The 26,196-nt window shown below is 33.4% G+C and overlaps 1 protein-coding gene across 2 annotated transcripts in view; it reads left to right on the forward strand.

Moving 5' to 3' along the window:
- Positions 1–26,196, forward strand: part of KLHL1 (kelch like family member 1) — a 323,324-nt gene that overhangs the window by 216,587 nt on the left and 80,541 nt on the right. The gene's annotated exons all lie outside the window — the stretch shown is intronic.

Consider the following 26,196-nt stretch of genomic DNA (forward strand, 5'->3'; position numbering starts at 1 on the left):
GCCCTGAGCACTTTGGTAAAATGGAACCTTGAAATCCCAAGTTCAAGTTTTTATATATGGGTTTCTCTTTTTTATAATATTTGCTTTTCTTCTTGTGAAGACACTGTAATTGTGGCTACTCATATATATCTATATTATATAATTTTTATATATGAATATCATATTTCTTCTACCTCAAATTTCCCCTCTATTATCAAAGTGTATATACTTTGTTCATTTTTAACTTTACTTTTATTGTTGACACTATTACAGATGTCCCCATTTTCCACTGCTTTGCCCACCTTCACCCAGCCAATGCCATCACCACATTGCTGTCTGTCCCTATGGGTCATGCATATATGTCATTTGGCTAATCCCTTCATCTTCTTTCAAGCCCCCCCCCACTCTCTGACAGCTGTCAGTCTGTTCCATGTGTCATGCCTCCATGTCAGTTTATTTTGTTTATTACAGTCCACATATAAATGGTATTTGTCTTTCTCTGACCGGTTTATTTTACTTTTCATAATACTCTCCATGTCCATCCATGTTGTCGCAAAAGGTAAGAGTTTCTTTTTTTTTATGGCTGCATAGTATTTGTTATGTCTGTGCACCACTGCTTTTTTTCCCACTCACCTAGTGATGGGCACTTGGGAAGTTCCCAGATATTGACTATTGTAAATAAAGCTGCTATTAACATAGGGGTACATATATTCTTTCAAATAGGCATTTCAGGATTTTTAGGATATACTCCCAGAGGTGGTATTACTAGGTCTAAGAGTAGTTCTATTTTTAATTTATTGAGGATACTCCATACTATTTTCCACAGAGGCTACACAAATCTGCATCCCCACCAGCAGTGCATGAGGTTTCCCTTTTTTCCACATCCTAATGAGCACTTGTTTTTTGTTGATTTATTAATGATGGCCATTCTGGCAGATGTGAGGTGATATCTCATTGTGATTTTGATTTGCATCTCTCTGATAATTAGTGAGACTGAGCCTTTTTTCTTATGTTTATTGGCCATCTATATGTCCTCTTTATAGAAGTGACTATTCAAGTCCTTTGCCAAGTTTTTAATTGGGTTGTTTCTCTTCCTGATATTGAGTAGTATGAGTTATTTATATATTTTAAAGATTAACCCTTATCAGATATATTATTTGGTAATCATGTTCACCCATACATTGGTTTCCTTTTGATTTGGTCAATGGTTTTATTTGCTATGCAGAAACTTTTTGGTTTGATGTAGTCCAATTTATTTTTCCTTTATTTCCTTTGCCCTAGGAGACATATCAGCAAAAATATTGCTATAAGAGATGTTTGAGATTTTACTTCCTATGTTTTATTCTAGAATTTTTATAGTTTCATGGCTTACATTTAAGTCTTTTATCCATTTGAGTTCATTCTTGTGTAAGGTATAGGTTGGTGGTCTGTTTACATTTTTTGCATGTGCCTGTCCAGTCATTCCCAACACCATTTAATGAAAAGACTGTTTTTACTCCTTTGTATGCTTTTGCCTCTTTGTCAAATATTAATTGACCATAAAGACATACATTTATTTCTCTGGGTTCTATGTTCTGTTTCATTTGTCTATATGTCTGTTCTTATTCCAGTAAAAGAGTATTTTTATTACAGTGGCAATACAGTATAGTTTGATATCAGGTATTGTAATACCTCTTTATTCTTCTTTTTCAAGATTGCTGAGGTTATTCAGGATCTTTTTTGGTTCCATATAAACTTTTGGAATATTTGTTCTAGGTCTGTGAAATATGTCATTGGTTTGAATATTTTAATAGAGATTGTGTTAAATCTATAAATTGTTTTGGGTAGTATTGACATTTTAATTATGTTAATTATTTGAAACAATGAATGTGATATATGCTTCCATTTATTTGTATTGTCCTCAATTCTTTTCTTCAATGCCCAATAATTTTCTGATTACAGGTCTTTTATCTCTTTGGTAAAATTTATTATTAGGTTATTTATTATTTTTTTGAAATATGAAATGGGATTATTTTCTTAATTTCCCTTTCTGATAGCTCATTATTGGTATCTAAAAATGCTACTAATTTCTTAATATTTATTTAATATCTTGGTACTTTACCAATTCACTTATCAGATCTAGTAGTTTTTTGGTGCAGTTCTAAGGGTTTCTACATACAGTATCATGTCATCTGTGAATAATGACAGTTTTACTTCTTTCTTTCCAATTTGGATGCCATTTATTGCTTCTTCTTGTATGATCACTATGGCTAACGCTTCAAGTGCTATGTTGAATAATTGATGAAAGTGGACATCCCTGTCTAGGCCATAACAAAAAACAAAGTGGGGCATGGAATAACAATAAAGGCATAAATTTAATAGGAGAATATAACCCTTATAAACATGTATGCATCTAATATAAGAGCACCCACATATATAAAGAAAATCTTGGTGGACTTTAAGGGAGAGATCAACATTGATATAGTCATAATAGACTGTATAAGTCTTTCATGAAAAAAATCAACAAGAAAATAATGATCTTAACAGATTAGATCAGATAGATTTAAATGATATTTATAGAACATTTCATCCAAAAGCAGCAAATATACACTTTTCTCAAGTGCACATGAAACATTCTCAAAAATAGACCACATATTAGGACACAAAATAAGACAACAAATTTAAGAAGATTAAAATCATATCAAGCATATTCTTGAACCACAATAGCATGAAACTAAAAATCAGCTACAATAAAAACCTCAAAATGTTCAAGCACATGAAAGTGAAATAAGATTTTATTAAACAATGAATGAGTCAACAATAAGATCAAAGAGAAAATCAAAAATAGCCTGCAAACAAATGAAAATGAGCACACAACATAGCCTAACATCTATGGGACACAGTGAGATAGTCTTGGGAGGGAAGTTGATAGCATTACAAGCCTACCTAAGTAAAAATAAATTTCAAATGAACAATCCAACGCTACATCTTAAAGAAGTAGAAAAATAACAACAAGCAAATACCAGAGTAAGTAAAATGAAGGAAATAATCAAGATTAGAGCAGATAAATGACATAGAGACTAAAAAAGATTACAGAAGATCAAAGAAACCAAAAGCTTATTATTTGAAAAGATAAAAAAGATTGATAAAACTTTAACTGGACTCATCAAGAAAAAAGAGGACCCAAGTGAATAAAATGAGAAATGAAGGAGGAGAAGTAACACCTGACGTCACAGAACTCCAAAGAACTATAAGAAAATATTACAAACAATGATATGCCAACAAACTGGACAACCTGGGCAAAATGGGTAAATTTTTAGAATCATACAATTTTCCAAACTAAGTAGGAAATAATCAGAAAACCTAACTAGACCTATAATAATTAATGAAATTGAAGCAGTAATCAACAAACTTCTAGCAAACGAAAGCCCTGGACTGGAAGGCTTCACATGTGAATTTTACTAAACATTTAAATAAGAACTAACACCTATTCTTCTCAAACTATTCCAAAAAATTCTATAGCACTGAAAAGTTCAAAGCTCTTTTTATGAGGCCAGCATTACCCTAATTCCAAAATCAGATAGGGACACTACAAAGAAAGAAAATTATCGGCTAATATCCATGATGAACATAGATGCTAAAATGTTCAACAAACTATTGGCGAACTGGACCAAGCAATACATCAGAAAGATCATATACCATGATTGAAAGGTATTTTTTAGGAGATTCAAGCTTGGTACAATATTTGCAAATCAATAAATGTAATACATCACATAAAGAAAATGAAGGATGAAAATCACACAATCATATCAATAGATGCAGAAAAAGCATTTGATAAAAGCCAACACCCAAGTATAAATACTCTCAGGAAAGTGTGAAAAGAGGAAATATACCTCAACATAATAAAGGTCGTATATGACAAACCTACAGTCAATATGATTCTCAGTGGTTAAAAACCAAAAGCATTTCCCTTAAGACACTTTGTTTCTTTGTTAAGTTTCCTGGAAATTTCTATTATCTTATTATGTGATACATGTTAAAAGATAATGTATGGCCCTTCCTCTGATTCAAATACATATTTGGTAATTTGTAAAACAATTTGCTAATCATCTTTAATTATTTCCTCCCTTCTTTTTCTTCTCTTTTAGGGCAAGATAAGAGGTTAGGCTGACCAAAACAGCATCAACTTGTTTGTAAAATGTTGTGGAAATGTGTATTAGTATAAAACCATGGAAGCTATTTTAAAAACTGAAAGAGTCAACAGATACCTTGAAATATTAACAAAATGTGCATATATATATATAAATTATTTACCTATAAGAATTTAGAAGCAGAAAGCATAAAAGTTAGTGATATTAAGCAGGAAATTTATACTTCCTCAGATGATAATTTCAATGCTAAAACTTAAAAGCCCATGAAGTAATTACACTTATTTGGCAAAGTACAACAAAAAATTTAGAGTAGTGCATAGAATAATATTTACTGGCTTGTATTACTTAAGACATTTATGAAATAGTTTAGAGTTGCTATTAAGAAAACATCTTTTTTCTCCCTTAAAGACTAGATTTCACTACTATCTATATATTTTGATCAAAATTCACCATATAGATGAGAGATTGCCCAGAAAGTATAAGAAATTGGCTAAAATATATAAACTATCCACCTATGACTATCATAGGAGAAAAGGTAGCTTGTACTTTGCCAAATTTCATTAACTTGCAGTTAATAAAGAATTCTATTCATAAATTCATTTTGAACACTGAAATCCTGAAGATAATATGCAATTAGAGTCATATAGGTGTGAATAGATTTCAAAATATTGTATAAAATTAAATTTGTTTTACATTATATATCTTGTTCTAGATTTTTTAAATTTAAAGTTAGTGAACTTGGAAACATTTTAAAATAATACTATGTTATTTGTATTAAAATATTTTCATATACTGATTTGATTCTAACATAATATTTTGAACAATGTAAAAAGAAAGCATTATCTATATTTTATATGTGAAGAATTAAAGTTCATAAATTGAATGGCCTGCTCATTCTCATAAAGTTTGAAAGTTACAATCATGACTTATACCCATAACTTTGGACTCCTGAATCTATAAATATTACGTTAAATTTATTTATTTTTAAGCCTGTACTAACATATTATGCCATATTATCCACAGCTTTGCAGATAAATGTGTTCATTTGTTTTTGAAAGAAGCAAAATAGGTACCATTATAGCCACATAATGTGACACTAGGGAAGGAATATTATCTTTGCTTTAACTCTCTGACTTCCTTCTTATACATTCTATTGGTTGGACCTGGCTAAAAGCAGGTCAGCAAAGGAGTCAGGTGATGAAGTTCCACGAGACATTGAACAGAAAAGAGAATAGTGCAAATAATAGGGAAGCAAATGAAAAATAACCAGCACTAAGTAAGAAGAAACTTTGGAAGCAGACATATCAGTTAGAAGGTATTACAATAATCTAGGTGATAATAATGCTAACTAAATATAATAATAACATAGTAAGTATAATCTGGATTTACTTTGAAGGCCAAATTGCACATATTGTCCAGAAAATTTGATGTGTTAAATAAGAGGGGGAAAAAACGAGGATAAATAAGAATATTAGGATTATATGGTTACACGATATATAAGGATGGAAGGATGGATGAATGGATGAATGAATAAATGAATGGAAATTGAAGTAAAGATAGAAATAAAGAGATTGAAGGGAAGAGAGAGAAAGGCTTTATTAAGAATAGATTCTCACTAAGCAAGTTGTAATTATTCATTTTTACCTTATTTTTTCTTTTTATTAAATTTATTGGAGAGACATGGGTTAATAGGATTATACAGGTTTCAAGTATACATTTCTATGATACCTGATCTGCATATTACATTGTGTGCCCACCACACAAAGTCAAATAATCTTTTGTCACCACATATTTGCCCCCCTTTTACTATCTTCATCCTGCTCCAATCCCCCTTCTTCCCTTGTAACCAACATACTCTTTGTTGTCTATGAGTTATTGTTTGTGTGTTGCTTTTAGTGTTATATCATACATATGAATGAAATATGTTTCTCAACTTTTCTGACTTGTTTTGCTTAGCATAATATTCTCAAGGTTGATCCATAGTGTTGCAAATGGCAATACTTCATCTTTTCTTATGGCTGAGCAGTATCCCAGTGGATATATGTACCACATCGTCTTCATCTGATCATCTGTGGAAGGACACTTGGGTTGTTTCCATATCTTGGCACTGTGAATAATGCTACAATGAACATAGGTGCATATATATCTTTGAAAATAAATGTTTTTAAAGTTTTTTGTTATTTATCCAGAAAAGAGGTTCCTGGGTCATATGATAACTCTATTCTAAATTTTTAAGAAGCCTCCGTACTGTTTTCCATAGCGGCCGCAGCAGTTTACATTCTCACCAGCCACGAATGAGAGTTCTTTACTCTCTTCAGTCTCTCCAATACTTGTTATTACTTTGTCCTGTTGATAACAGCCATTCTACCAGGTGTGAGGTGGTATCTCATTATAGTTTTGATTTGCATGACCCTAATAGCTAGTGAATTTGAGCATCTCCTTATATATCTGATGGCCATTTGTATGTCTTCTTCAGAGGGGCGTCGGTCCAGGTCCTCTTCCCATTTTTTAAATTGAATTGTTTGTTTGATTTGTATGAATTCTTTATGTGTTTTGGATACTATCTCCTTGTCAGAGCTGTTGTTTGCAAACATCTCCTCCTATTTGGTTGGTTGCATTTTGTTTTGTTACGATTTCTTTGGCTGTGCAGAAGCTTTTTAGTTTAATATAGCCCCATTTTTATATGTTTGCCTTTACTTTCCTTGCCTTAGGAGTTTTGATAAATATAATTACTTTGAATCCTACTAGATTTCCTTTTAGTCCTCTGGACCTAGAATCTTCCTGAAATATCCTTAACTTCTCTCCATGCCTGGAAAATAGGTCTTTATACTTATTAATTCAGGTTAAGAAATATTCTGTTATATTTCTTTACCACATAACACTTGGATAGGCATGCCTTTCTGTTTCTTAAAGCAACTTTTCCATATCTTTACTAATAGAACATTTTAGTTATATTCTTATAGTTACATCTCCTTTTCTTAGTAAATTATGACCTCTTTGAGTTAAAAAATAATTACATTTATGTTCCTAGGACAGTGCCTCTAAAGCAGTATGAACATTTAATATTAATTACATCCATTAATTAAATGTACTGTCCTAAATGTTAGAAATATTCACTTTAACTCATATTTCTACAAAGAGAGAAGCCATTTAATGTTTTTAACTGATGCCAGCTTGTTTTTAAGCTTCTATTCCTATTGACAGAATAATTTATATTTAATTATTGGAAAATATAGAAAAATATAAAAAATAATATGGAAGTTCCAAGTTTTTATTAGAGTTGTCTCTTCCCTCTAAAGGGTTCTTTTAACCAAACTCCCTTCCCCCTAGGTGGTGTCTGTTGAAAGAGGATATGTGTATGTTTTTACAATGGTGGAAATGCTTGTCTTCCACACACTGTTTTCAGCATCTTGAAGGACTTTCACACATACAGTACATTATTATTAACTATAGTCACTATGCTATACATCATATCCTGAGGACTTATTTATTTTATAACTGGAAGTTTGTACTTTTTGACCACCTTCACCGATTTTGGCCATCAACCCTTACCTCTTGTTTCTGGTAACCACCAGTATGTTCTTTTATGCATGAGTTCAAGATTTTTTAGAGTCCACATATAAATGAGATCATATGGTATTTGTCTTTCTCTGTCTTACTTATTTTATTTAGCACAATGTCTCAAGGTCCAACCATGTTGTTTCAAAAGACAGGGTTTCCTTCATTTTTAAGGCTGAATAATATCTCATTATACATGTATTGGTATGTAAACACCTTTTCCTTATCCATTTGTCTATTAATAGAAAAAAGTTGCTTCCATGTCTTGACTAGTGTAAAAAATGCTGCAGTGAGCATCGGGTGCAGATATCTTTTTGAGTTATTTTTGTTTTACTTTTGGATAAATATCCAGAATTAGAATTACTGAATCTGGTGGCTACCACTTTAAGCAATTTTCGTTCAACATATATATCCACATTAGATTAATTAATGTAGCTTTTTTCAATGACTTTCAGGTCTTATTTAAGTCCAGCTAGGTTATATGTAAAGAATAGAAGAGTGAATACTTTAATGATTCCTGTTTTGAAAAGGTCAATCAATTGAAAACAGTGCTACTGGATAAAGATATATTAGGCTTCTCAAGAGCTAATATACTCTATTTAACTGTAAGTACTAGACAATAATAATTATATGCTCCATTGTAATATGTCATATTATACATTATTTGTTAGGAACTGATACAGAAGTCTTTCACATATCAAGGTCCTTAGTGTTAAGATTAAAAAGTTTATATTTTCTTTTATCCCTGAAGTTTGTTCAGGCAAGGTGTTTGAACAACTCAATTTATACCCAAACTTTAGAAATTCCACAGAGTGTATGCCCAGTGAAATTAGCATCACTTGGGAGAATTGTTATAATCCCTTAATGACTTGCAAGATGCATCCACCTTGATGTTTTCACAAGAAGTTATTTCACAGATGATGATCAAAAGAAGTATGTTGGGCTTTGATCAGATTAAAGCTTAAAAACTGAAAATTTGCAAATAGGCAGTGATTAAAATTCTCTCCATCTTTTCTTAGTGAAATGAGGAAAGTGAAATACTAACACCTTATAGTTACTGTAAGAGAAATTAAAATGCTTTATTGAAAGATAATTGAGATAAGGCTAAAGGGAAATAGAAATATAATGCTAGGTCCACATAATTATTGAATCAGTGCATCCCATTTTCCAAATAGTAATGAATGCAGTCTCTTCCATTGCTTTTCTGCAGACTTGTGTCAAAGAACTTCCAGGACTGTCATTTGGTTCTTACCATCAGAATTCATGTCTCTGAGATAATGTATAGAAGAAGCAGAGAAATAACTTTCAATCTTTCTTGTAGCACTAGATGCTCTCTATGGGCTTAAGATAGTTTGTTCTGAAAATAATGTATAAGTCACTTACAGATATGACCCCCTCAAGGAAGGTGCTCTTGAGAATGACCCTTGCACTTAGTTCATTGCACCTATCAGCTATGGTTAGTATGTGGACATTATCTTCTAACTCAAAGAAATTTCTTATAAGAAAAATATACAGAAATGCAGGATCACACTGAATATCACAATAAAATTTTATTCTTTCAGGAGCATTTTACTTATCACAAGATGGTTTGAATTAAGATTATGATTTGAGTACCTCATTTGGCTATAAATATAGTTCATTAATTTCAGGCACTAAGAGGCAGTATTGAAATTAATTATTCCTACAATATATTACTAAAACTATATAAATAATAATAACTAAATGTTTTTAATATTTGTTTTCTTTAGGATATTGATATTTTGAGTTTTGGTAACTAGTAGATAAATTAGTTCTTCAAGAAAAGATGATCACAAAAATTACTGTAAATTGTAACTTGAGAGATTGTTTACACCAGAGAAGGTCTATCATAGATATTAGGCACATAGGTGGAATGTACCACACATTTTTAGAAAGGAAGGAGGAGTTTAGAAAAAGTAAGAAGTAAGGCAAGTACAAATGTCTATTAATAATTTTATTCTATGAAGAGTTAAATTTTATTGATGTATCAATAGTATTTATCAAACACTATTATAATGTTCTCAAGTATAATATCTCTGAAAACAAATACTGGGCCCAAGGTATGTCTCTGTCATGCAAATTATAACACAATCATATTCCAATACCGAGCTAAGTGTCGCTGGTTCGATCTTCCAGTCAGGGCACATCAGAGAAGGAAAACTCTGATTCCAAAAAACCTCCGCTGCCTTGCGGCATACCTCTTCAGGGGAAAGGCTAAGGGAGTAAACCCCGACAGAAAATCCGGAGCCGGAGTCCCTAAGGCGGTTTGACGTTGTAGTCAACACCGGCAACTCCTGCGGCGCACCTGAACCCAAGCTGTATCGACTCCGTCTTTCCCTTGGACCCTTCAGCTGCGAAGAGAGGGGGGGTCTGCTACATGGGCAACAGCAGACTCTCCATATTACCCTGCCCAGGCTCTGTAGCTTCAGCGTCATCACAAGATGTCGATTCAACACGGGAGGAGACAGATATCGTGTCACTCCCGAGTTGGACTGCACAGCCACTCTCCGCGGTGCAGATAGACTCTTAAGAAGCTACACCATCGTCTCTCGAGACGGACGGCTGCCGACGACGATATTCCAATACATATTTGACAAGTTGAAAGTTGGTACCATATGCAATACAAAGATAATTAAGTACTACAGATTAAGCAAATTTCTCCATAAAAAATCCCATGATGTCCTCAAAAGCTAGAAATGTGAAATTTACATTTTTCTCAGTTTGAGCCTAAGTCTGATTCCTCATAGAAATTGCAAAGATGACTGTGATCTGTATTTTCTAATCAGGGATGTTTGTGTGAATGATCTTAAAGAAGTATAAGCAGAAATAATATTCTCTCTGATAAATCTGCACAGATTTAAACATGTTCTTTTCCAAGTATTCTCTTACAATATAAAATTACAAATAATAGAATTTTATAAATATTTACTTCTCCAGATTTCACCTTCAAATTCAAATAAATACAGTTAATATTTAGAAGTGAGACAGCTACATATAAAACCATAAAAGCAAGATAAAAGTAGTATATGTTTCTACTGGTGGCTACCAAAGGTTAGCAATACAGTACTAAACCATGCATTAAGGAAATGACAGATCAATGTCTAAGTCCTATGGGTATTGATTTATACATGAAAGACAAACTTTTAAAAATTCATTGAAAACATAGGTAAAGCAAGTATACTCAACTAAAGCCTGAGACTTCAAAGATTTAAAAATCAAATTAAAGATGTAATAAATTGTTAATATGGGAGATAGCAAGTAGAAAAGGTCCACCAAAGTAGAGGGTTGGTCTGGAGATAGAGTGGGAGATGAACTAGGTGTTTTAAGTTACATTAGGAAATACTTTCAATTGTAATGCAAGTAATTAAAATAAGACAAAAAGACAGTAAATTGTGAATGTTTATGTGTGAGGGCACAATGTGGAAACAGTCTGAATTTGTTTATGATTATTTGTACCACATGCAAGTTTTCAAATTATTAATCTTTCTTAAAAATTCAGAAAAAAAGTTAATATGAATGTTAACCAGTGATGTAACTTTTGGAAAGGAAATGAAATAGTGTATATGATCTCAAATTATTTATGTAATGGGATTTTGCTGTTGACTGGAAATAAGAATATCATCAGCTGGATATGGGATAAATCATTTAAAAAAATAAAATAAAGACTTCTGCTCAAGACAGACATGGGTTGCCTCTTTGCACAACCACATTAAAATCACAACTAAAATATAGCACAGCCATCACTCAGAACTGTCAGAAATTGAGTGAAGTAGATGTCTGACAACTACAAAATTAAAGAAACCACAGCCATACAGACTGGTAAGAGGGGTGTAGACATGGAATGAATTGATCCCACATATATGTGTGGTGGATAAAAATTTGGAGAAGGTATCTTGGGAGCAAGGAGTCACAGTCCCACAACAGGACTCCACAGCCCAGGGTTCCAGTGCCAGGAAGATAAGGTCCCACATTTTCTGGCTGCAAAAACCAGTGGAGATTGAGTCAGTGGAAGAAACTGTTGGAGCCCCAATCAGTTCCTCTTAAAGAATCCACACATGGACTCACCTACTCAAACTTACTCCTTCTGAGCTCTAGCACCAGGGGAGCAGCTTGAAAGACGCCCCTCCATGGAGGGCAATGGTAAGTGGTCATGGCCAATTTTTGCAGCTGACTGGTCTGAGTGAATCCCTCCCATGGATCTGCCAACTGTAACCAAGGTTCAACTACAAGAAGAGGTTGTACTCAGTGCACACAAAAGGTGCACCTTAAGTACCGAGCTTGGGTGATAGGGGAGGTTGTGCCACTAGACCCTACAGGACACCTACTGCATTAGGCCACACTAACAAGACAGAGTCAAAGTAGCTTTACTTAATACATAAAAACAAACACAGGGAGGCAGTCAAAATAAGGAGACAAAGAAACATGGCCCAAGTGAAAAAAGAGATCAAAAGTTCAGAAAAAGAGCTAAATGAAATGGAGATAAACAGCCTATCAGATGTAAAGTTCAAAACATTGGTTATAAGGATGCTCAAGGAACTCATGAGGACCTCAGCAGCATAAAAAAGATCCAGTCAGAAATGACGGATACACTAATTGAAACAAAGAACAATTCACAGGGAAACAACAGTAGAGTGGATGAAGCCAAGAATCAAACCAATGAATTGGAACGTAAAGAAAAAAAAAATCAGAACAATAGAAGAAAAAATAATTTTAAAAAAAGTGAGGATAGTATAAGCAGCCTCTGGGACAATTTCAAGAGGTCCAACATTCACAACATAAGGATACCAGAAGGAGAAGAGAAATAGCAAGAATTTGGAAATCTATTTGAAAAAATAGTGAGAGAAAACTTCTCTAATTTGGTGAAGGAAATAGACATGAAAGTCCAGGAAGTACAGAGAGTCCCAATCAAAATGGATGAAAAGAGACCTACTCCAAGACACATTATAATTAAAATGCCAAGGGTTAAAGATAAAGACAGGATCTTAAAAGCAGCAAGAGAAAAGAAGTTACTTACCTACAGAGGGTTTCATAAGACTGTCAACTGATTTCTCAAAAGAAACTTTGCAGGCTAAAAGGGATTGGTAAGATATATTCAAAGTTGTGAAAAGTAGAGATCTCTAGCCAAGATTGTGCCACCCAGAAAAGCTATCATTTTGAATTGAAGCACAGATAAAAAGCTTCCCAGACAAAAAAAAACTAAATGAGTTCTCCATCACCAAACCATTATTATATGAAATGTTAAAAAGACTTATTTAAGAAAAAGAAGATCAAAACTATGAACAATAAAGTGGCCATAAACTTATACCTATCAACAATTGAATCTAAAAACAAACTAAGCTAATGAGAAGAGCAGAGACAGAATCAAGGATACAGAGAACATCTTGATGGTTGCCAGATGGAAGGGGTATGTGGGGGAATGGGCGAAGAGTTGAGGGGATTAAGAAGTGCAAATAGGTAGTTACAGAATAGCAATAGGGATGTAAAGTGCAGCATAGGAAATGGAGTAGCCAAAGAACTTATACACATGACCCGTAGACATGAACGATGATAGGAGGATTGCATAAGGGTGTGGGGGGGTGCTGCGTGGAGAGGGACAAAAGGGGATTCTGGGTGGAGAGGGGCAAAGAGAGAAATATCAGGACAAGTGTAATAGCATAATCAATAAAATATAATTTTAAAAATGTTGAAGATAAAAATAAAATAAAATAAAAATATAGATATTTGCCTGATTAATAAGCAAAGATATTTGTGAAAGGCCACAAATATTTTGAAGATAATTAGTTTATGTAAATAATTTGAGATATGATAGTGAAAATGTTTTTGCTTATACATTGTATATTTTTAGACGTCAATACTGAATACATAAATAAAATAATTGATACTTTAATTATAGTAAATGATCAGTCACTAAATAGTTATGTAGCAATTCCTAGAAGCCTATAGTCCTGTAAATGGTACCCAACAGAGTTACCAGACTTTTCTCCTAATTTCTTATAAGTTTATGTGTTAGAGTGACTAATAAAGCCCTAAGTGACTACACAGATTATAATTGATTAAATTCTGATATGATTAACAAGAAAAAAAATGTGTCAACTGTGGCCTGAGCAATTAGGTAAGTGTTTAATAAAGTAAAAGAACTTAAACTGGCTTTAAAAACTGGGTCATATTTAAGGCACACAACCCCGAAGGAAAAAGCATTACAAATATTACACAGATACTCCTTTTTTAAAAAAAGACTTGATTTATTCAAATGAAAGAGATAATAAGATTTAAATGATGAAATACAGAATAATGTGCACTAGAGTATTGTTGAAAGTGAGTAAATAGCTAATGTGGAATTGTGTTATACAATCTTTGCCATGCTGGTTTGATTATGTTGAATAATGTCTTGCAAACAATAAGAATATAATGCATGGTTTTGAATATAGCCAAGATATGAATAAATTAATGAAAGTGCTCTAAGGGATGGGAAGGAGAGTGGGCTTGAGTAGAATAAATTAGTGATGACAGAGACTGCAGATATTTGGGACCTATGATAGCACTTGAAACAAAATTGGTGTTGACTAAATATTTGCTGAATGAATAAATGCTCTCATATATGCATGAAAGAAAATTCCAGAGCCTACTTAGAACACAATAACATTTTTCAGGATGAGGGTTATGTCCAAGCAGGGAAGAGGGTCATTCAGTTTTTTAAAATTTGAGCTTTCAAAAAATATCTATGAGACTGCAAACCCATACTAAATACATAAATTTAATCATAAATTATAAAAGCATAAAACCCATTTCATTTGTTGTTAATAAAAACTATTATTTGAGTTAATTTTATCATCTCTACTTGTTTTAAGTATGTCATTATTATTCTCTATTTTTTACTGTCAACTTAGCCAATTACTTTTTATATTTAGGAAATGAAATATTTCTGTATTCAGAATAAAGTTAATGAAACTTCTCTTTATTTTGAGATGGTTCTTCTTGTTTTTACAAGCACTTCAGCAAGAATCATTTGTCTGTACCTGATGTAAGCTTTAACTTGTCAATAATTTGTGTTTTCCTTTTTAAATGATAGCATTCAAAATGAACATAAAAAGCTCTATTATATCTACATTTCTCATTTATTTAAAATAGAAATAATATCCTCAAATAATTCAGCCAAAATAGTGATTATACCAGTAAAAAGGATAAGAAAATATTTCAGTCTCTTAAATTTCATACTACTTTTTTTTTTTGCCAAATTTATTTTCAACTAATCTTAATGGGACTTGAAGTATAATATGAGACTCTTTCTACTCATATTTATGAGTTTCTTCCAGGCTGCAGACTGACAGTCTAGCTGCAGTTGGGATATTTTCTTTTTGTGCAAGTTTACACTGTTTCATTCACTGCAGAATCTCAAATAGTAACTGAGGAAATGCTGTGAGCATTGGTGAGTCAGCTGACATATTGTCAAGGTTTCAGCTCACTTGCCCATTTTCTTCTCCCTAATTCTCTGAAAAATCTATCTGAAAAGGAGTAGATGTACAGAAAACTTTTCTAGATGTGAGGTAGTTTATGTTTTCTCTTGCGAAGTGGGGCACCTCTACCTATGACTTCACCATTTATTGTGTTTCTACTATGTTTTTTAAATTGAGACTTTTTTTTTAAGATTTTATTTATTTTTAGAAAGAGGGGAAGGGAGGGAGAGAGCGCGAGAGAGAAATGTCAATGTATGGTTGCCTCTCACGTGCGCCCAACCCAGGCCTGTGCCCTGACTGGGAATCCAACCAGCAGCCCTTTGGTTTGCAGGCTGGTGCTCCACCCACTGAGCCACACCAGCCAGGGCTGCTAGTAAGTTTTTGATAACAGAAGTTTATTTTTTCACCAGCACCTGACATTATTAAACAAGTTGTTTAGCACTGGGGTTATATTTAATCATTATTTCTATGTGGAATGTCTTTGAAACTGCTTAATAAAAATATCTGAAAATATTTTATTTGTATCAGACCTATTTATAAGATATTGAAGTAGAAAATTATGTTTCATGCAGCTTACTGCATATAATAGTTTATCATTTCTTATTCATTCTGCCGAAGAGAAAACTTGAAAGAATATATATGAAACAGGCACTTGTTTTCTAAGCACTGTCACTTCTAAGAGGACTCGTTTGTATTACAGATTCAAATCTTGTGAACTTAAGTTTTAAGCACAACACCCAGTAGCAAAACAAAACTGAAACATTATGCAATAATATGGAGTATATGAAATTTTGTCACATTCATATGAACGTGAGAATGTTTTCATAACCTTGATAGCCCAAGGATAGAGTATAAGAGGCAATACGTTCATTGGTCCATAGTAAGTTTAAATTGATCTTTCCTTAAGTGTTTATTCAATATCACCTTCCATTTTTTTCAGTGGATTCCTGGACCAGATGGAAGGTATAGATGTATTTCCTATGTTTTGTACAGATTCTGTTAGTCACTTTGCCTTTTAAATTATAGCTTTACTCATGCAATATCACTCTTACTTAGGAAATAGCTTATAATATATGTATTTTCTTATTTATAGGAGTATGTTGCTATAATATTTGCATAATAGCATTACTTTATGATATTTTAAGGTTATCTATGCTAATTTTTATAATGCAAATATTTTCTGATTTTCAGTATAAAATTAGAGTTGCATGCTCTTTATGTAATAAGAGGAGGTTTTGTAGCACAAATAAATCCATGCATTTGATTTTGTTTGCTCATGATAAGAAAAGTTATTTAAAATGTTGTGTATCTATATATGCAAATTAGTTCAGAGACTCATGACAAAATTCACTCCAAGAGAATATTTCCTTAGACATCTTAAGATAAATTATACAGAAAGGAGACAATATTTTGAATTATATGAAATTTTATTTTATTTTTTCATTTGGATTTTGGAAAAACAATGCAAAATATAGCTACTTGTATAATGAATTCCATTTTTATGAAGCAATATTTCAGAGTTATAACTTTCAATTTATTGTCAGCAGTTGAAATGATTACAAGTAAATATTCTTGGAAAACTGAAGTTTGAGGAGTGTCTATCTGTAAACATAACATTAAAACACTCTTCAATATTTTTATTGTGCCAAACATATGGTTATTTTAAGCACGTGTTTCAGAAAAATCAGCAAATTATTTGTATTTTAACAGCAAATGTAATGGTCATTTCTAAGAACTATTGTTTTAATAATCACAATTTAAATTTTTTTTCTAATCAAAGCAAATAAAGTGATAAAACCAATGGAAATTTAAGAACAATACATAAAAAGAAGACTTCTGGTCAAGATAGAGGCATAGGTAGACATGCTTCTTCTCTTCACACAACCACAAGAATTACAACTAATGTCAAAACAAACAAACAAACACTTAGAATTGCCAGAAAATGGAACCGTATGGAAGTCCAACACTCAAAGATTTAAAGAAACCACATTCCTAGATGGGTAGGAGAGAGGACAGAGAGGCAGAATCAAGGTGGAGAGGCAAGGAGATGCAGTGTGCCAAAGAAGAGATGGCAGCAGCGGAGGAACGGGTGGTCCCACACTCATATGTGATGGGTAATTAGGAGCAATACTTTGGGAGCAAGGGATCCCAGCTGCAGGCTAGACTAAACAACTCAGGGTTCCAGGGCCAGGAAGATAAAGACCCATAACTTCTGGCTCTATGAAAACCAATGAAGCAATGGAAGAGACAGCCAGTTTCTCAGGAGAGTCTGTTCAAAGTTCCTGAATGGACTTAGAGAACATACACAATCCAACTCACTCTGGGAGTCACTGTCAAGGCAGCAGCTGGAAGAACTCCAGTTGCATATGGGAAGGGGGTGAAATGACTGGAAAGGGAGTGAGTGCCAGGCAAACCTCCAGAAGCCAGGCAGTGGCATTGTCCCTTTATGAGCCCTCCCCCAACAAAAGGCCACAGAACAGGGTAGCAGTTTGCCTTGCCCTGGCAAATATCTAAGGCTCCACCCCATACAACTTAACAGGAGCATTAAAGCAGTGAATAAAAGCAGCTTTATCTAATACAGAGAAGCAAACAGAGGGAGGATGCCAAATTGAGGAGACAATGAAATATGGCCCAAATCAAAGAACTGAACAAAACCCCAGAAAAATAACTAAATGAAATGGAGATAGCCAAACTATCAGATGAAGAGTTCAAAACACTGGTCATCAGGATGATCAGAGAACTCACTGAGTATGGCAATAACAAAAAGGAAGAAATGAAAGCTGCACTAAGTGAAATAAAGAAAAACCTACAGGGAAACAACAGTGAAGGGAAGGAAGCTGGTATTCAAATCAATGATCTGGAACAAAAGGAAAGACTAAATATTCAACCAGAACAGGAAAAAGAAACAATATTTCAAAAAAAAAAAAAATGAGGAGAATATAAGAAGACTCTTGGACATCTCTGAAAGTGCCAACATCCAAATCATAAGGATGTCAGAAGGAGAAGAGGAAGAGCAAGAAATTGGAAACTTATTTGAAAAAATAAACTTCCCTAATTTGGCAAAGGAATTAGACATACAAGTCCAGGAAGCACAGAGAGTCCCAAACAAGTTGGACCCAAAGAGGAACACAGAAAATACATCATAATTAAAATGCCAGAGGTTAAAGATAAAGGGAAAATCTTAAAAGCAGCAAGAGAAAAGCAGATAGTTACCTACCAGGAGTCCCCATAAGACTCTCAGCTGATTTCTCAGAAGAATCTTTGTAGGCAGGAAGGGACTTGAAGGAAGTATTCAAAGTGATGAAAAGCAAGGACCCACAACCAAGATTACTCTTATCGAGCAACACTATCATTTAAAATGCAAGGGCAGATAAAGTGCTTTCCAGGCAAGATAAAGCTAAAGGAATTCGTCATCACCAATCCATTGTTACATTAAATGTTAAAGGGGGTTATTTAAGAAAAAGAAGAAGATCAAAACTATGAACTTTATAATGACTACATACTAATCCATGACAACAGTGTGGTGATTGCTGGGTACAGAGGGTATAAGGGGACTAAATGGTAATGGGAAGCAAGTAAAATTAAGATTAAATTTAAAAATAAATAAATAAATGAAATAACAATATACAACTACCAACAACTGAATCTAACAAAAAAGAAGGAGGAAGAGGATAAGGAGAAGGAGAAGAGGAAGAAAAAGAGGAGGAGGAGGAGGAACAGGAGGAGGAAGAGGAGAAGGAGGAAAAACTAAGTAAGCAACCAGAACAGGAACAAAATCATAAATATGGTGATCATTTGGATTGTCATCAGCTGGAAGGGGAAAGGGAGAAAATGTGCAGGAATTAAGCAGCATTATTGGTAGGCACAAAATAGACAAGTGGATATTAAGAACAGTTTAGGAAATGGAGAAGCCAAAGAACTTACATGTATGACCCACGGACATGAACAAAAGAAGGGGTGATTACTGGAGGGAAGTGCAGTACTGGATGAAGGGGTGTAAAGGGAGAAAATTGGGACAACTTTAATAGCATAATCAATAAAGTATACTTAAAAATAAAAATAACAATGCATAAAAAGAAAAAAGTTTCAATGCACACAAGTGTAAAAAAATATTTATTTTAATCAAAAGTTCAGAGCATTTCTGGTAAGTAGAATGCTGTGACAAAATTATTGTTGATCGTTGTAATTACAAAATGGGTAAATTATTCTGATTTTTCTTATTAGTCAATGCTAAATATTATACATGGTGTTCTCAAATAAGTTTCTTACCGTGTTTTATTCTGAAGCTACAAGTTTACTCCATAACTCACTAGTCATTATTTGGTCACTAAAAACCCTACCAAGTTTTCAAAGAGATAAAACAAATTTATTCAGTGACTGCCAAGGATCAACTTCTTAAAATTATACGTAATTTTAATTGTTAATATACTTTATGCTACCCTACATATTGAATCTCAGGATATTTTTGTTTCTGATATGTCTCCTAGATGGCAAAATATTCTGTGTCATTATTGGTTTGTCGATGGTGGAATCTTTTCTTTAGGTTTAATATACAGTTATTTGGTAAGGAGGTATTCAATGCTTATTTTAAGTTTAAGAACATAGTAACAGTGAAAATATTAAGAAACTTTCAAGGGTAATTTTTGGTAAGCTAAATTATACTATGAGTATCCCTGATTGTGTAGAGTATTCTTATGTAATATCTTAAAAACAAAATATAATTTGTAGACAACTATTACACAAATACATGTACAATAAATAAGTATACTTTAAATAGTATGTTACTTACATGGTGCATATTATGCTCATCTATATTTCATATATAAAATGTTTATAAACATTAATATTTAAACATCAATGATTTTCTAAGTTTGACAAGTAAAAATGCTGTCACAATAGTTTAGATTTCATTAAAAATTGAATAATTAAAAAATACTGTCTTTCATTGTATAAAAAAGAGCAATGTTCATGTTAATCTTGGATCATAACAGAGAATCTAAAGAAATTTCAAATTTAGAAGTCAGCTTAACTATTTTATTATTTTGAATCTGTGCCTTACTTTGGGATGGAACAATAATCCTAAAAATGTTGTGAGAGAAATGAAATACAGATATAAATCATAGTATTATAAGCAAGACATAGTTAAAAGAAATTATTTGAAAACTCAATAAGTAACAGTCCTTATGACAAATCCAATTTCTTTCAAAGTACTTTGCCAAATGTTTGAGAGCATGACATTGTTTATTACACAATGGTTTTTCAATACAATGAAAAACATTACTTAAATATAGAATACCTTGGTCATTTTTTAGAAATATTACAAATTTCAACTTTATTTGTGTGTCTTCTTTGCCATAGTTTGAAATAAATAATTTGTAATCTATTTTAATTATTCATACCTCTGTGAGGATGGAGCAATTAATTTTTCTTTAAACATTGTGACTTGAAAGTATTATCAACCTAGGTACTTGGAGTTGACTGTACTTTGATACTTGATTTTTACAGAATATCTTGTATTTTCTTTTATAATTACTTATTAATTATAAAAAAGTTTAAAGCAACCCTTATATATTTTGCATGTATGTCTTCAGACATTATATATATTTAACTATTTAAATATATGATAAAACTAATGTTTTTAACTTTAGTTTTATCATCAATGCATGTGTTATGATATTGAGTTTATTAAACTATAACATCTTTCTTAAGAAAAAAGCAAATTAATAATATTTTATCTTGTAAGCATATAACTATTTCTCTGTGATCTTTTGTATTAATAGTATAATTTAGCTGAATAACTTTTGTTTTTCAGCCACAAGAAAAGAAACATGAAAAAAAGTCCTGTCTATTTTTTGTTGAATGAAACGCATTTTTCTTCGTTTTGACAAATAGTATCTATCATATAAAATAACATTTAAAACATGTTGCATATTCTGTTTATCTATATTTTATATACATATAAATAAGAAATGAGAAATTTAGAAATATTAAAGTGACAAATGTTAGTAACTTTTTAACTTATAGGTCAGAAAATTATCCAAAAAATTATTAATCAATTAAATATTAGTCTATTGCCTTAAAGTTGTCCAAGGAAGTACAAATTATAATGTAAGCCAATACATTGTTTTTTTGGTAGCACTACAACAAACCACAAGTTGTTACAGAAGATATAAATTAGTGAACTTTATTTATATATTTTGGTATTCCTAAACTATTTATTAAATTAATTATTGCTTGCTGAATCCATACAACTAACATACAAATTTTCTAAAACTTAAAATATTAGAAATTAAATTTATCTTATATTTATTAAAATATTGAGCTGAATTTTTGTGTAGCAATAATAGCAAAAAGGCATACAGTTCATTTTAAGCTAAAATTAATCAACTCTAATTAGTTAAAGACTTTTTAAAATAATAAGAGTAGTATTTAAAATCTAATTAATGTAAATCAACTGTATTCATTTATTAAAATGTAAAGATATTTAAATCTATGCCATGAATCTTTATCTAAAACCTAAGACATTACCCAAACTCCAAGTTAAACATTTTGATTGTGAGTTACATTTTTACAAGGAAAAACAAAAAAAAAAGCACATATCTATGTATTTTTTCTATTTTATTTAGAATCTGTTAACCATTTATCTGGATATTTCTAGAGTGTGCTCCTAATGAAAGAAGAGGGTTTTGTTGTTGTTTTTCTTTTTTTATGATCAACTAATCCCAAATTTTCCTATAAAAGGTGAAAAACAGAGAAAAAAAATAATTGATGGGAGTCAACTTCAAACATATAAATTTATCACTGTAAAGGCTCATTATCTTTATTTTTAAGAAAAGATTTAAGAAAAATGTAGTTTGACATGCAAATGCTATATATATATATCACATTTTTTTAAGTTTATCAAGACCACTGGGATGTTGATAGAAATTGATATTCTCTTTGGTGGTTAAAAATAACAGTGTTACTAAAAGACTAAAATAGTAGTCATTTAAAAATAGTCCACTGGAGATTCCTTATCCTATTCCATCCTATCTTCTCTTTTTTTCATAAAGTTTTTTATTTTAGTTTTCCGAGGTGATGGTTAATGTAGTTATATAGATTTCAGTTGTAGAGTTCTATAACACATCATCTAGATGTTGTATTGTACATTCATTACCCCAAGTCTTTTTTCATCACCATTTACCCCCCCTTTACCTTCTTCTACGTCCTCCACACCCCATTCCCTCTGGTAATCACCATATTGTTGTCTGAGTCTACGAGTTTTTTTCTTAATCCCTGCATCTTTGTCTATTTTTTCTTATTTACTATTCAGAATGAAAATGGGTATGAAGGAAACCTAGTGTACAACAAGCAAACTATAGCCTGGACGTAACTAAACATCTTCCCTTTCATATTCTAAGCAGCTGTTAACTCTAATACATTATGTTCCCCTTTAGCCTCGCAATTATTCCATTTATCTTTCCCGCATCTTATGTTTCTTACATTTTTTTCCGGCATTTCCAACAGTAATTTATGTATTACAATGACTAAATAAATTTACTTAAGGTTAAAATTATAGCATTAAAATTAATTATTTAATTATATGCTGCCATCATATAAAAATATACTCACTCAACATGCATTAGGGTTCAGATGTGGTACACTTTCTTACCAATGTAGAAGAAAAGGTCAGTGAGCCAATGGGGAATTTTCTGCGTCTTTTATTAATTTTCCAAATCTATGTGACAGATTTAACTGTCACTCCAGGTGACACTTTATTCATTAAGAAAGAGAATGCAGTGCTGAATCAGGACAGAAAGAATGTAAACAGAGGAAGAAGTAAATAAAGCATACTACAGATGTGTTTAGAGAAATATACACAAAAGAGAGCACGATTTTCTGGAGCTTCTGGTTGTCTCTAGTTTTTGGGGTAGTTGTATTCCTTCTTAGTTGTGGAGGGAGATGGGGCATGTCTATCTGGGCCTCCATCTGGGCTGGAAGTCCTGTCATAGAACTTTTTGACTCATGTTCCAGTTTGGCCACAAAACCTGACAACTGTTATTTTTTTTTCCTAAAGTGTAAAGACCTTCCTAAAATAGGTAGAGCTGGGCTTAGTTCAAGTAGTTCAAGGAGTGTTACATAACTCCTTTCTGGCAATTACAGCCAGAAACAAAGGCAGAAAGCTTGAAAACAAGCTTCTTGACATCAAGGAAAACAGTCACAAAGCCCACATCCAGAAGCTGGTAACTACCCTCAGAAGACTTAACCAGCACGTTAAGACTTGGGGAGAAGCCCTTCAGTGGGCTCTTGAGGACAAGACTGCATTTCAGACTGTATAATAATAAATGTTCATAAGACCCAACTGGAGTCAGATGCCTGGATGATGTGCTGCAGCTGACTGCATTTTCCAGCAGAAGGCACAGCCTGGCAGAGGTTGGCAGATTTATTCTGATGGGGGCTTGGACGGACATGCTCGGTCTCCCTTTACGGCTGGAGAGGAGTGCAACTGCCTCAAGACAGGGGATAGCTAGAAATTCCAGAAAATAAAACTACACAGAAGCCCAACGTACGAAGTTATAAACCAGCGGTGCTCGTGGGGCAGGTAAGAAGAGCGAATCAGGCGGTGCTGTTTGCGGTCGCACCAGGGACAGCAGCAGAGAGAGCAATCCTGGCTGCAGACAGGCCCAGCAGCTCCCGACCCCAACGCTGGGAAAAGCAGCCACCACATTGCCTCAGACGGTGAGGCCCAGAGGGCAGGAGGACAGGATGGACCCAAGCCTCCCAGTGGGGAGTAACGGCAGGAATCCATCTTGGACCCCCGCCCCCACACAAAGCGCCACAGTGCCGCGAAATAGGTTGTTGGACTGCCCCCGGTTGCTGGGTAGTGACGACAAAGGGCCACAGCGCAGTGAAAAGTTTGCGGATCGCTGCCAGTAGCTGGGTAGTGACCACAAAGCACCACAGCGCCACGAAATAGGTTGCAGATCGCCACCGGTCACTGGGTAGTGATGACAAAGGGCCACAGTGCAGCGAAAAAGGTTGTGGATTGCCGCCGGTCGCTGGGTCATGACGAGTACACAGGCACTGCCCCCTATAGCCTGCCCAAGAAAGCAAACTGCATCTGTCAAAATGAGGCAGACAACTATAGAAATCCCCGTGGTGCAGCTCACCAGGCAACAGATGAAGAATCTGACAGATGAACAAATAAGAAACCTGTCAGAGGCTCAGTTCAGGGCCATTGTTATCAGGTGGCTTACAGAATTAACAAAAGATTTGGAAAAAGAAGAGAAAGGATTGAAAAACACTCATACAGAACAAAACCACATAGGAGACAGATGGTGAGGAAATAAAATCCAGAGTTCAAATCAACAAACCGGAACATAGAGAAGGAATAAACAGTCAACCAGTGTGGAGTGAGGAAACAGGAAGCAAGGAAAGTGATAAGAGGATCAGAAACCTCTGGGACAGCTATAAGAGACTGAACATAAGAATAATAGGATTACCAGAGGGCAAAGAAGAACAACTAAAAATTGAAAAATTAAGTGAAAATATAATAAAGCAGAACTTCCCAAACTTGGGGAAAGAAATAGACTTACAGGTCCAGGAAGCACAGAGTGTTCCAAAAAAACTGGACCCAGGGAGAACCACTCCAAGACACATTATAATCAAAATGTCAAAAGTTAAAGATAAAGAGAGAATCTTAAAAGCAGCAAGAGAGAAGAAAAGAATCATGTACAAAGGGGTCCCAATTAGACTATCAGCTGATTTCTCAAGGGAGACCCTGCAGGCAAGAAGGGACTGGCAAGAAATATTCAAAGTAATGAAAATCCAAAACCTACAACCATGAATACTCTATCCAGCGAAGCTGTCATTCAGAATAGAAGGGCAGAGAAAGTGTTTCCAGGACAAAACAAAACTGAAAGAGTTCATTAGATCCAAACCACTGTTATATGAGATGTTAAAAGGACTGGTTTAGAAAAAGGAGGATCAAAACTATGAACATTAAAATGAAAACTGTATCACAACAACCAACAACAGAAGCTAGGGAATTGAAACAAAGGCAAACTAAATAGGCAATGAGAGTGGAAAAAGAACTATAGGTATGGGGAGCATATTGGGGGGAGGTCAGCAGGGAGGGGTAAGGGGGTAAGGGAGGAAGATGGTACAGGAATTAAGAAGCGTAGTAGGAGGGAATGGAGTAGACAGGAAGGGGCTGAGAAGAACTATATGCACAACCAATGGACATGGACTAAAAGGGGGGGACAACTGGACAGAGGGGGATTACCAGGTGGAGGGGAGCAGAGGGAAGAGAAATTGGGAAAACTGTAACAGTATAGTCAATAAAACATATTTAAATAAATAAATAAGTTTAAAAAAAAAGAAATGTACACAAAAGAATTTGTAGGGATGAAAACCTGTTGTAGCCAAGAGAGGCATAGTGGAGCTTCAATCTGCTACTCTTCCTCTATTGTTCTCTCAGTAATGGAATTTTGAAAAAAATTAAAGTTCTTAGTTCCACTGTTAGAAACTATTTCTTTGCCTCGTTTTCATTTTTAATGAATTTTTTCCTACTCTGAAAGCATTTAACCTATACCTGCAAGATCTTAAAGTAAGTATATAAATACAGGGTAGACAAACGTTGATTTACAGTTGTAAGTATAAGAAGCAGTTTATTATTGTGTTATTATTTACTGATGATTATATCATTTTCCATATGAACAGCTGTAAACTTACTTTAGCCCTACCCTGTATTTATGATAGGCTTATGACCTAATTTGTTGAAGGTTACTTTGTAATTTTCTTCACCTGACATGTTTATGGCCAACACAAGCAACTATATTTGATTCATAAACAACTTACATAAGAGAAAAAAATGGAAAAAGAGATCCCAGGAAATTCTTTTATACTATATATAGTAAAATGATAAATAATACTGAATTGAAAACAATTTCTATTCTATTTTTCTTAGAAGGCATTTGTTTTACTTATATTTATTTGTCAATATAACTAGTTCTTATTTCACTCTGTAAATCTCTCAAAAATGGAGTAATATCATAGACTTTAAGCTTCTAATCTTA

Source organism: Furipterus horrens, unplaced genomic scaffold, assembly GCF_987537825.1.
Source record: "Furipterus horrens unplaced genomic scaffold, mFurHor1.1.pri manual_scaffold_12, whole genome shotgun sequence".
In the NCBI taxonomy this organism is placed as follows: domain Eukaryota; kingdom Metazoa; phylum Chordata; class Mammalia; order Chiroptera; family Furipteridae; genus Furipterus; species Furipterus horrens.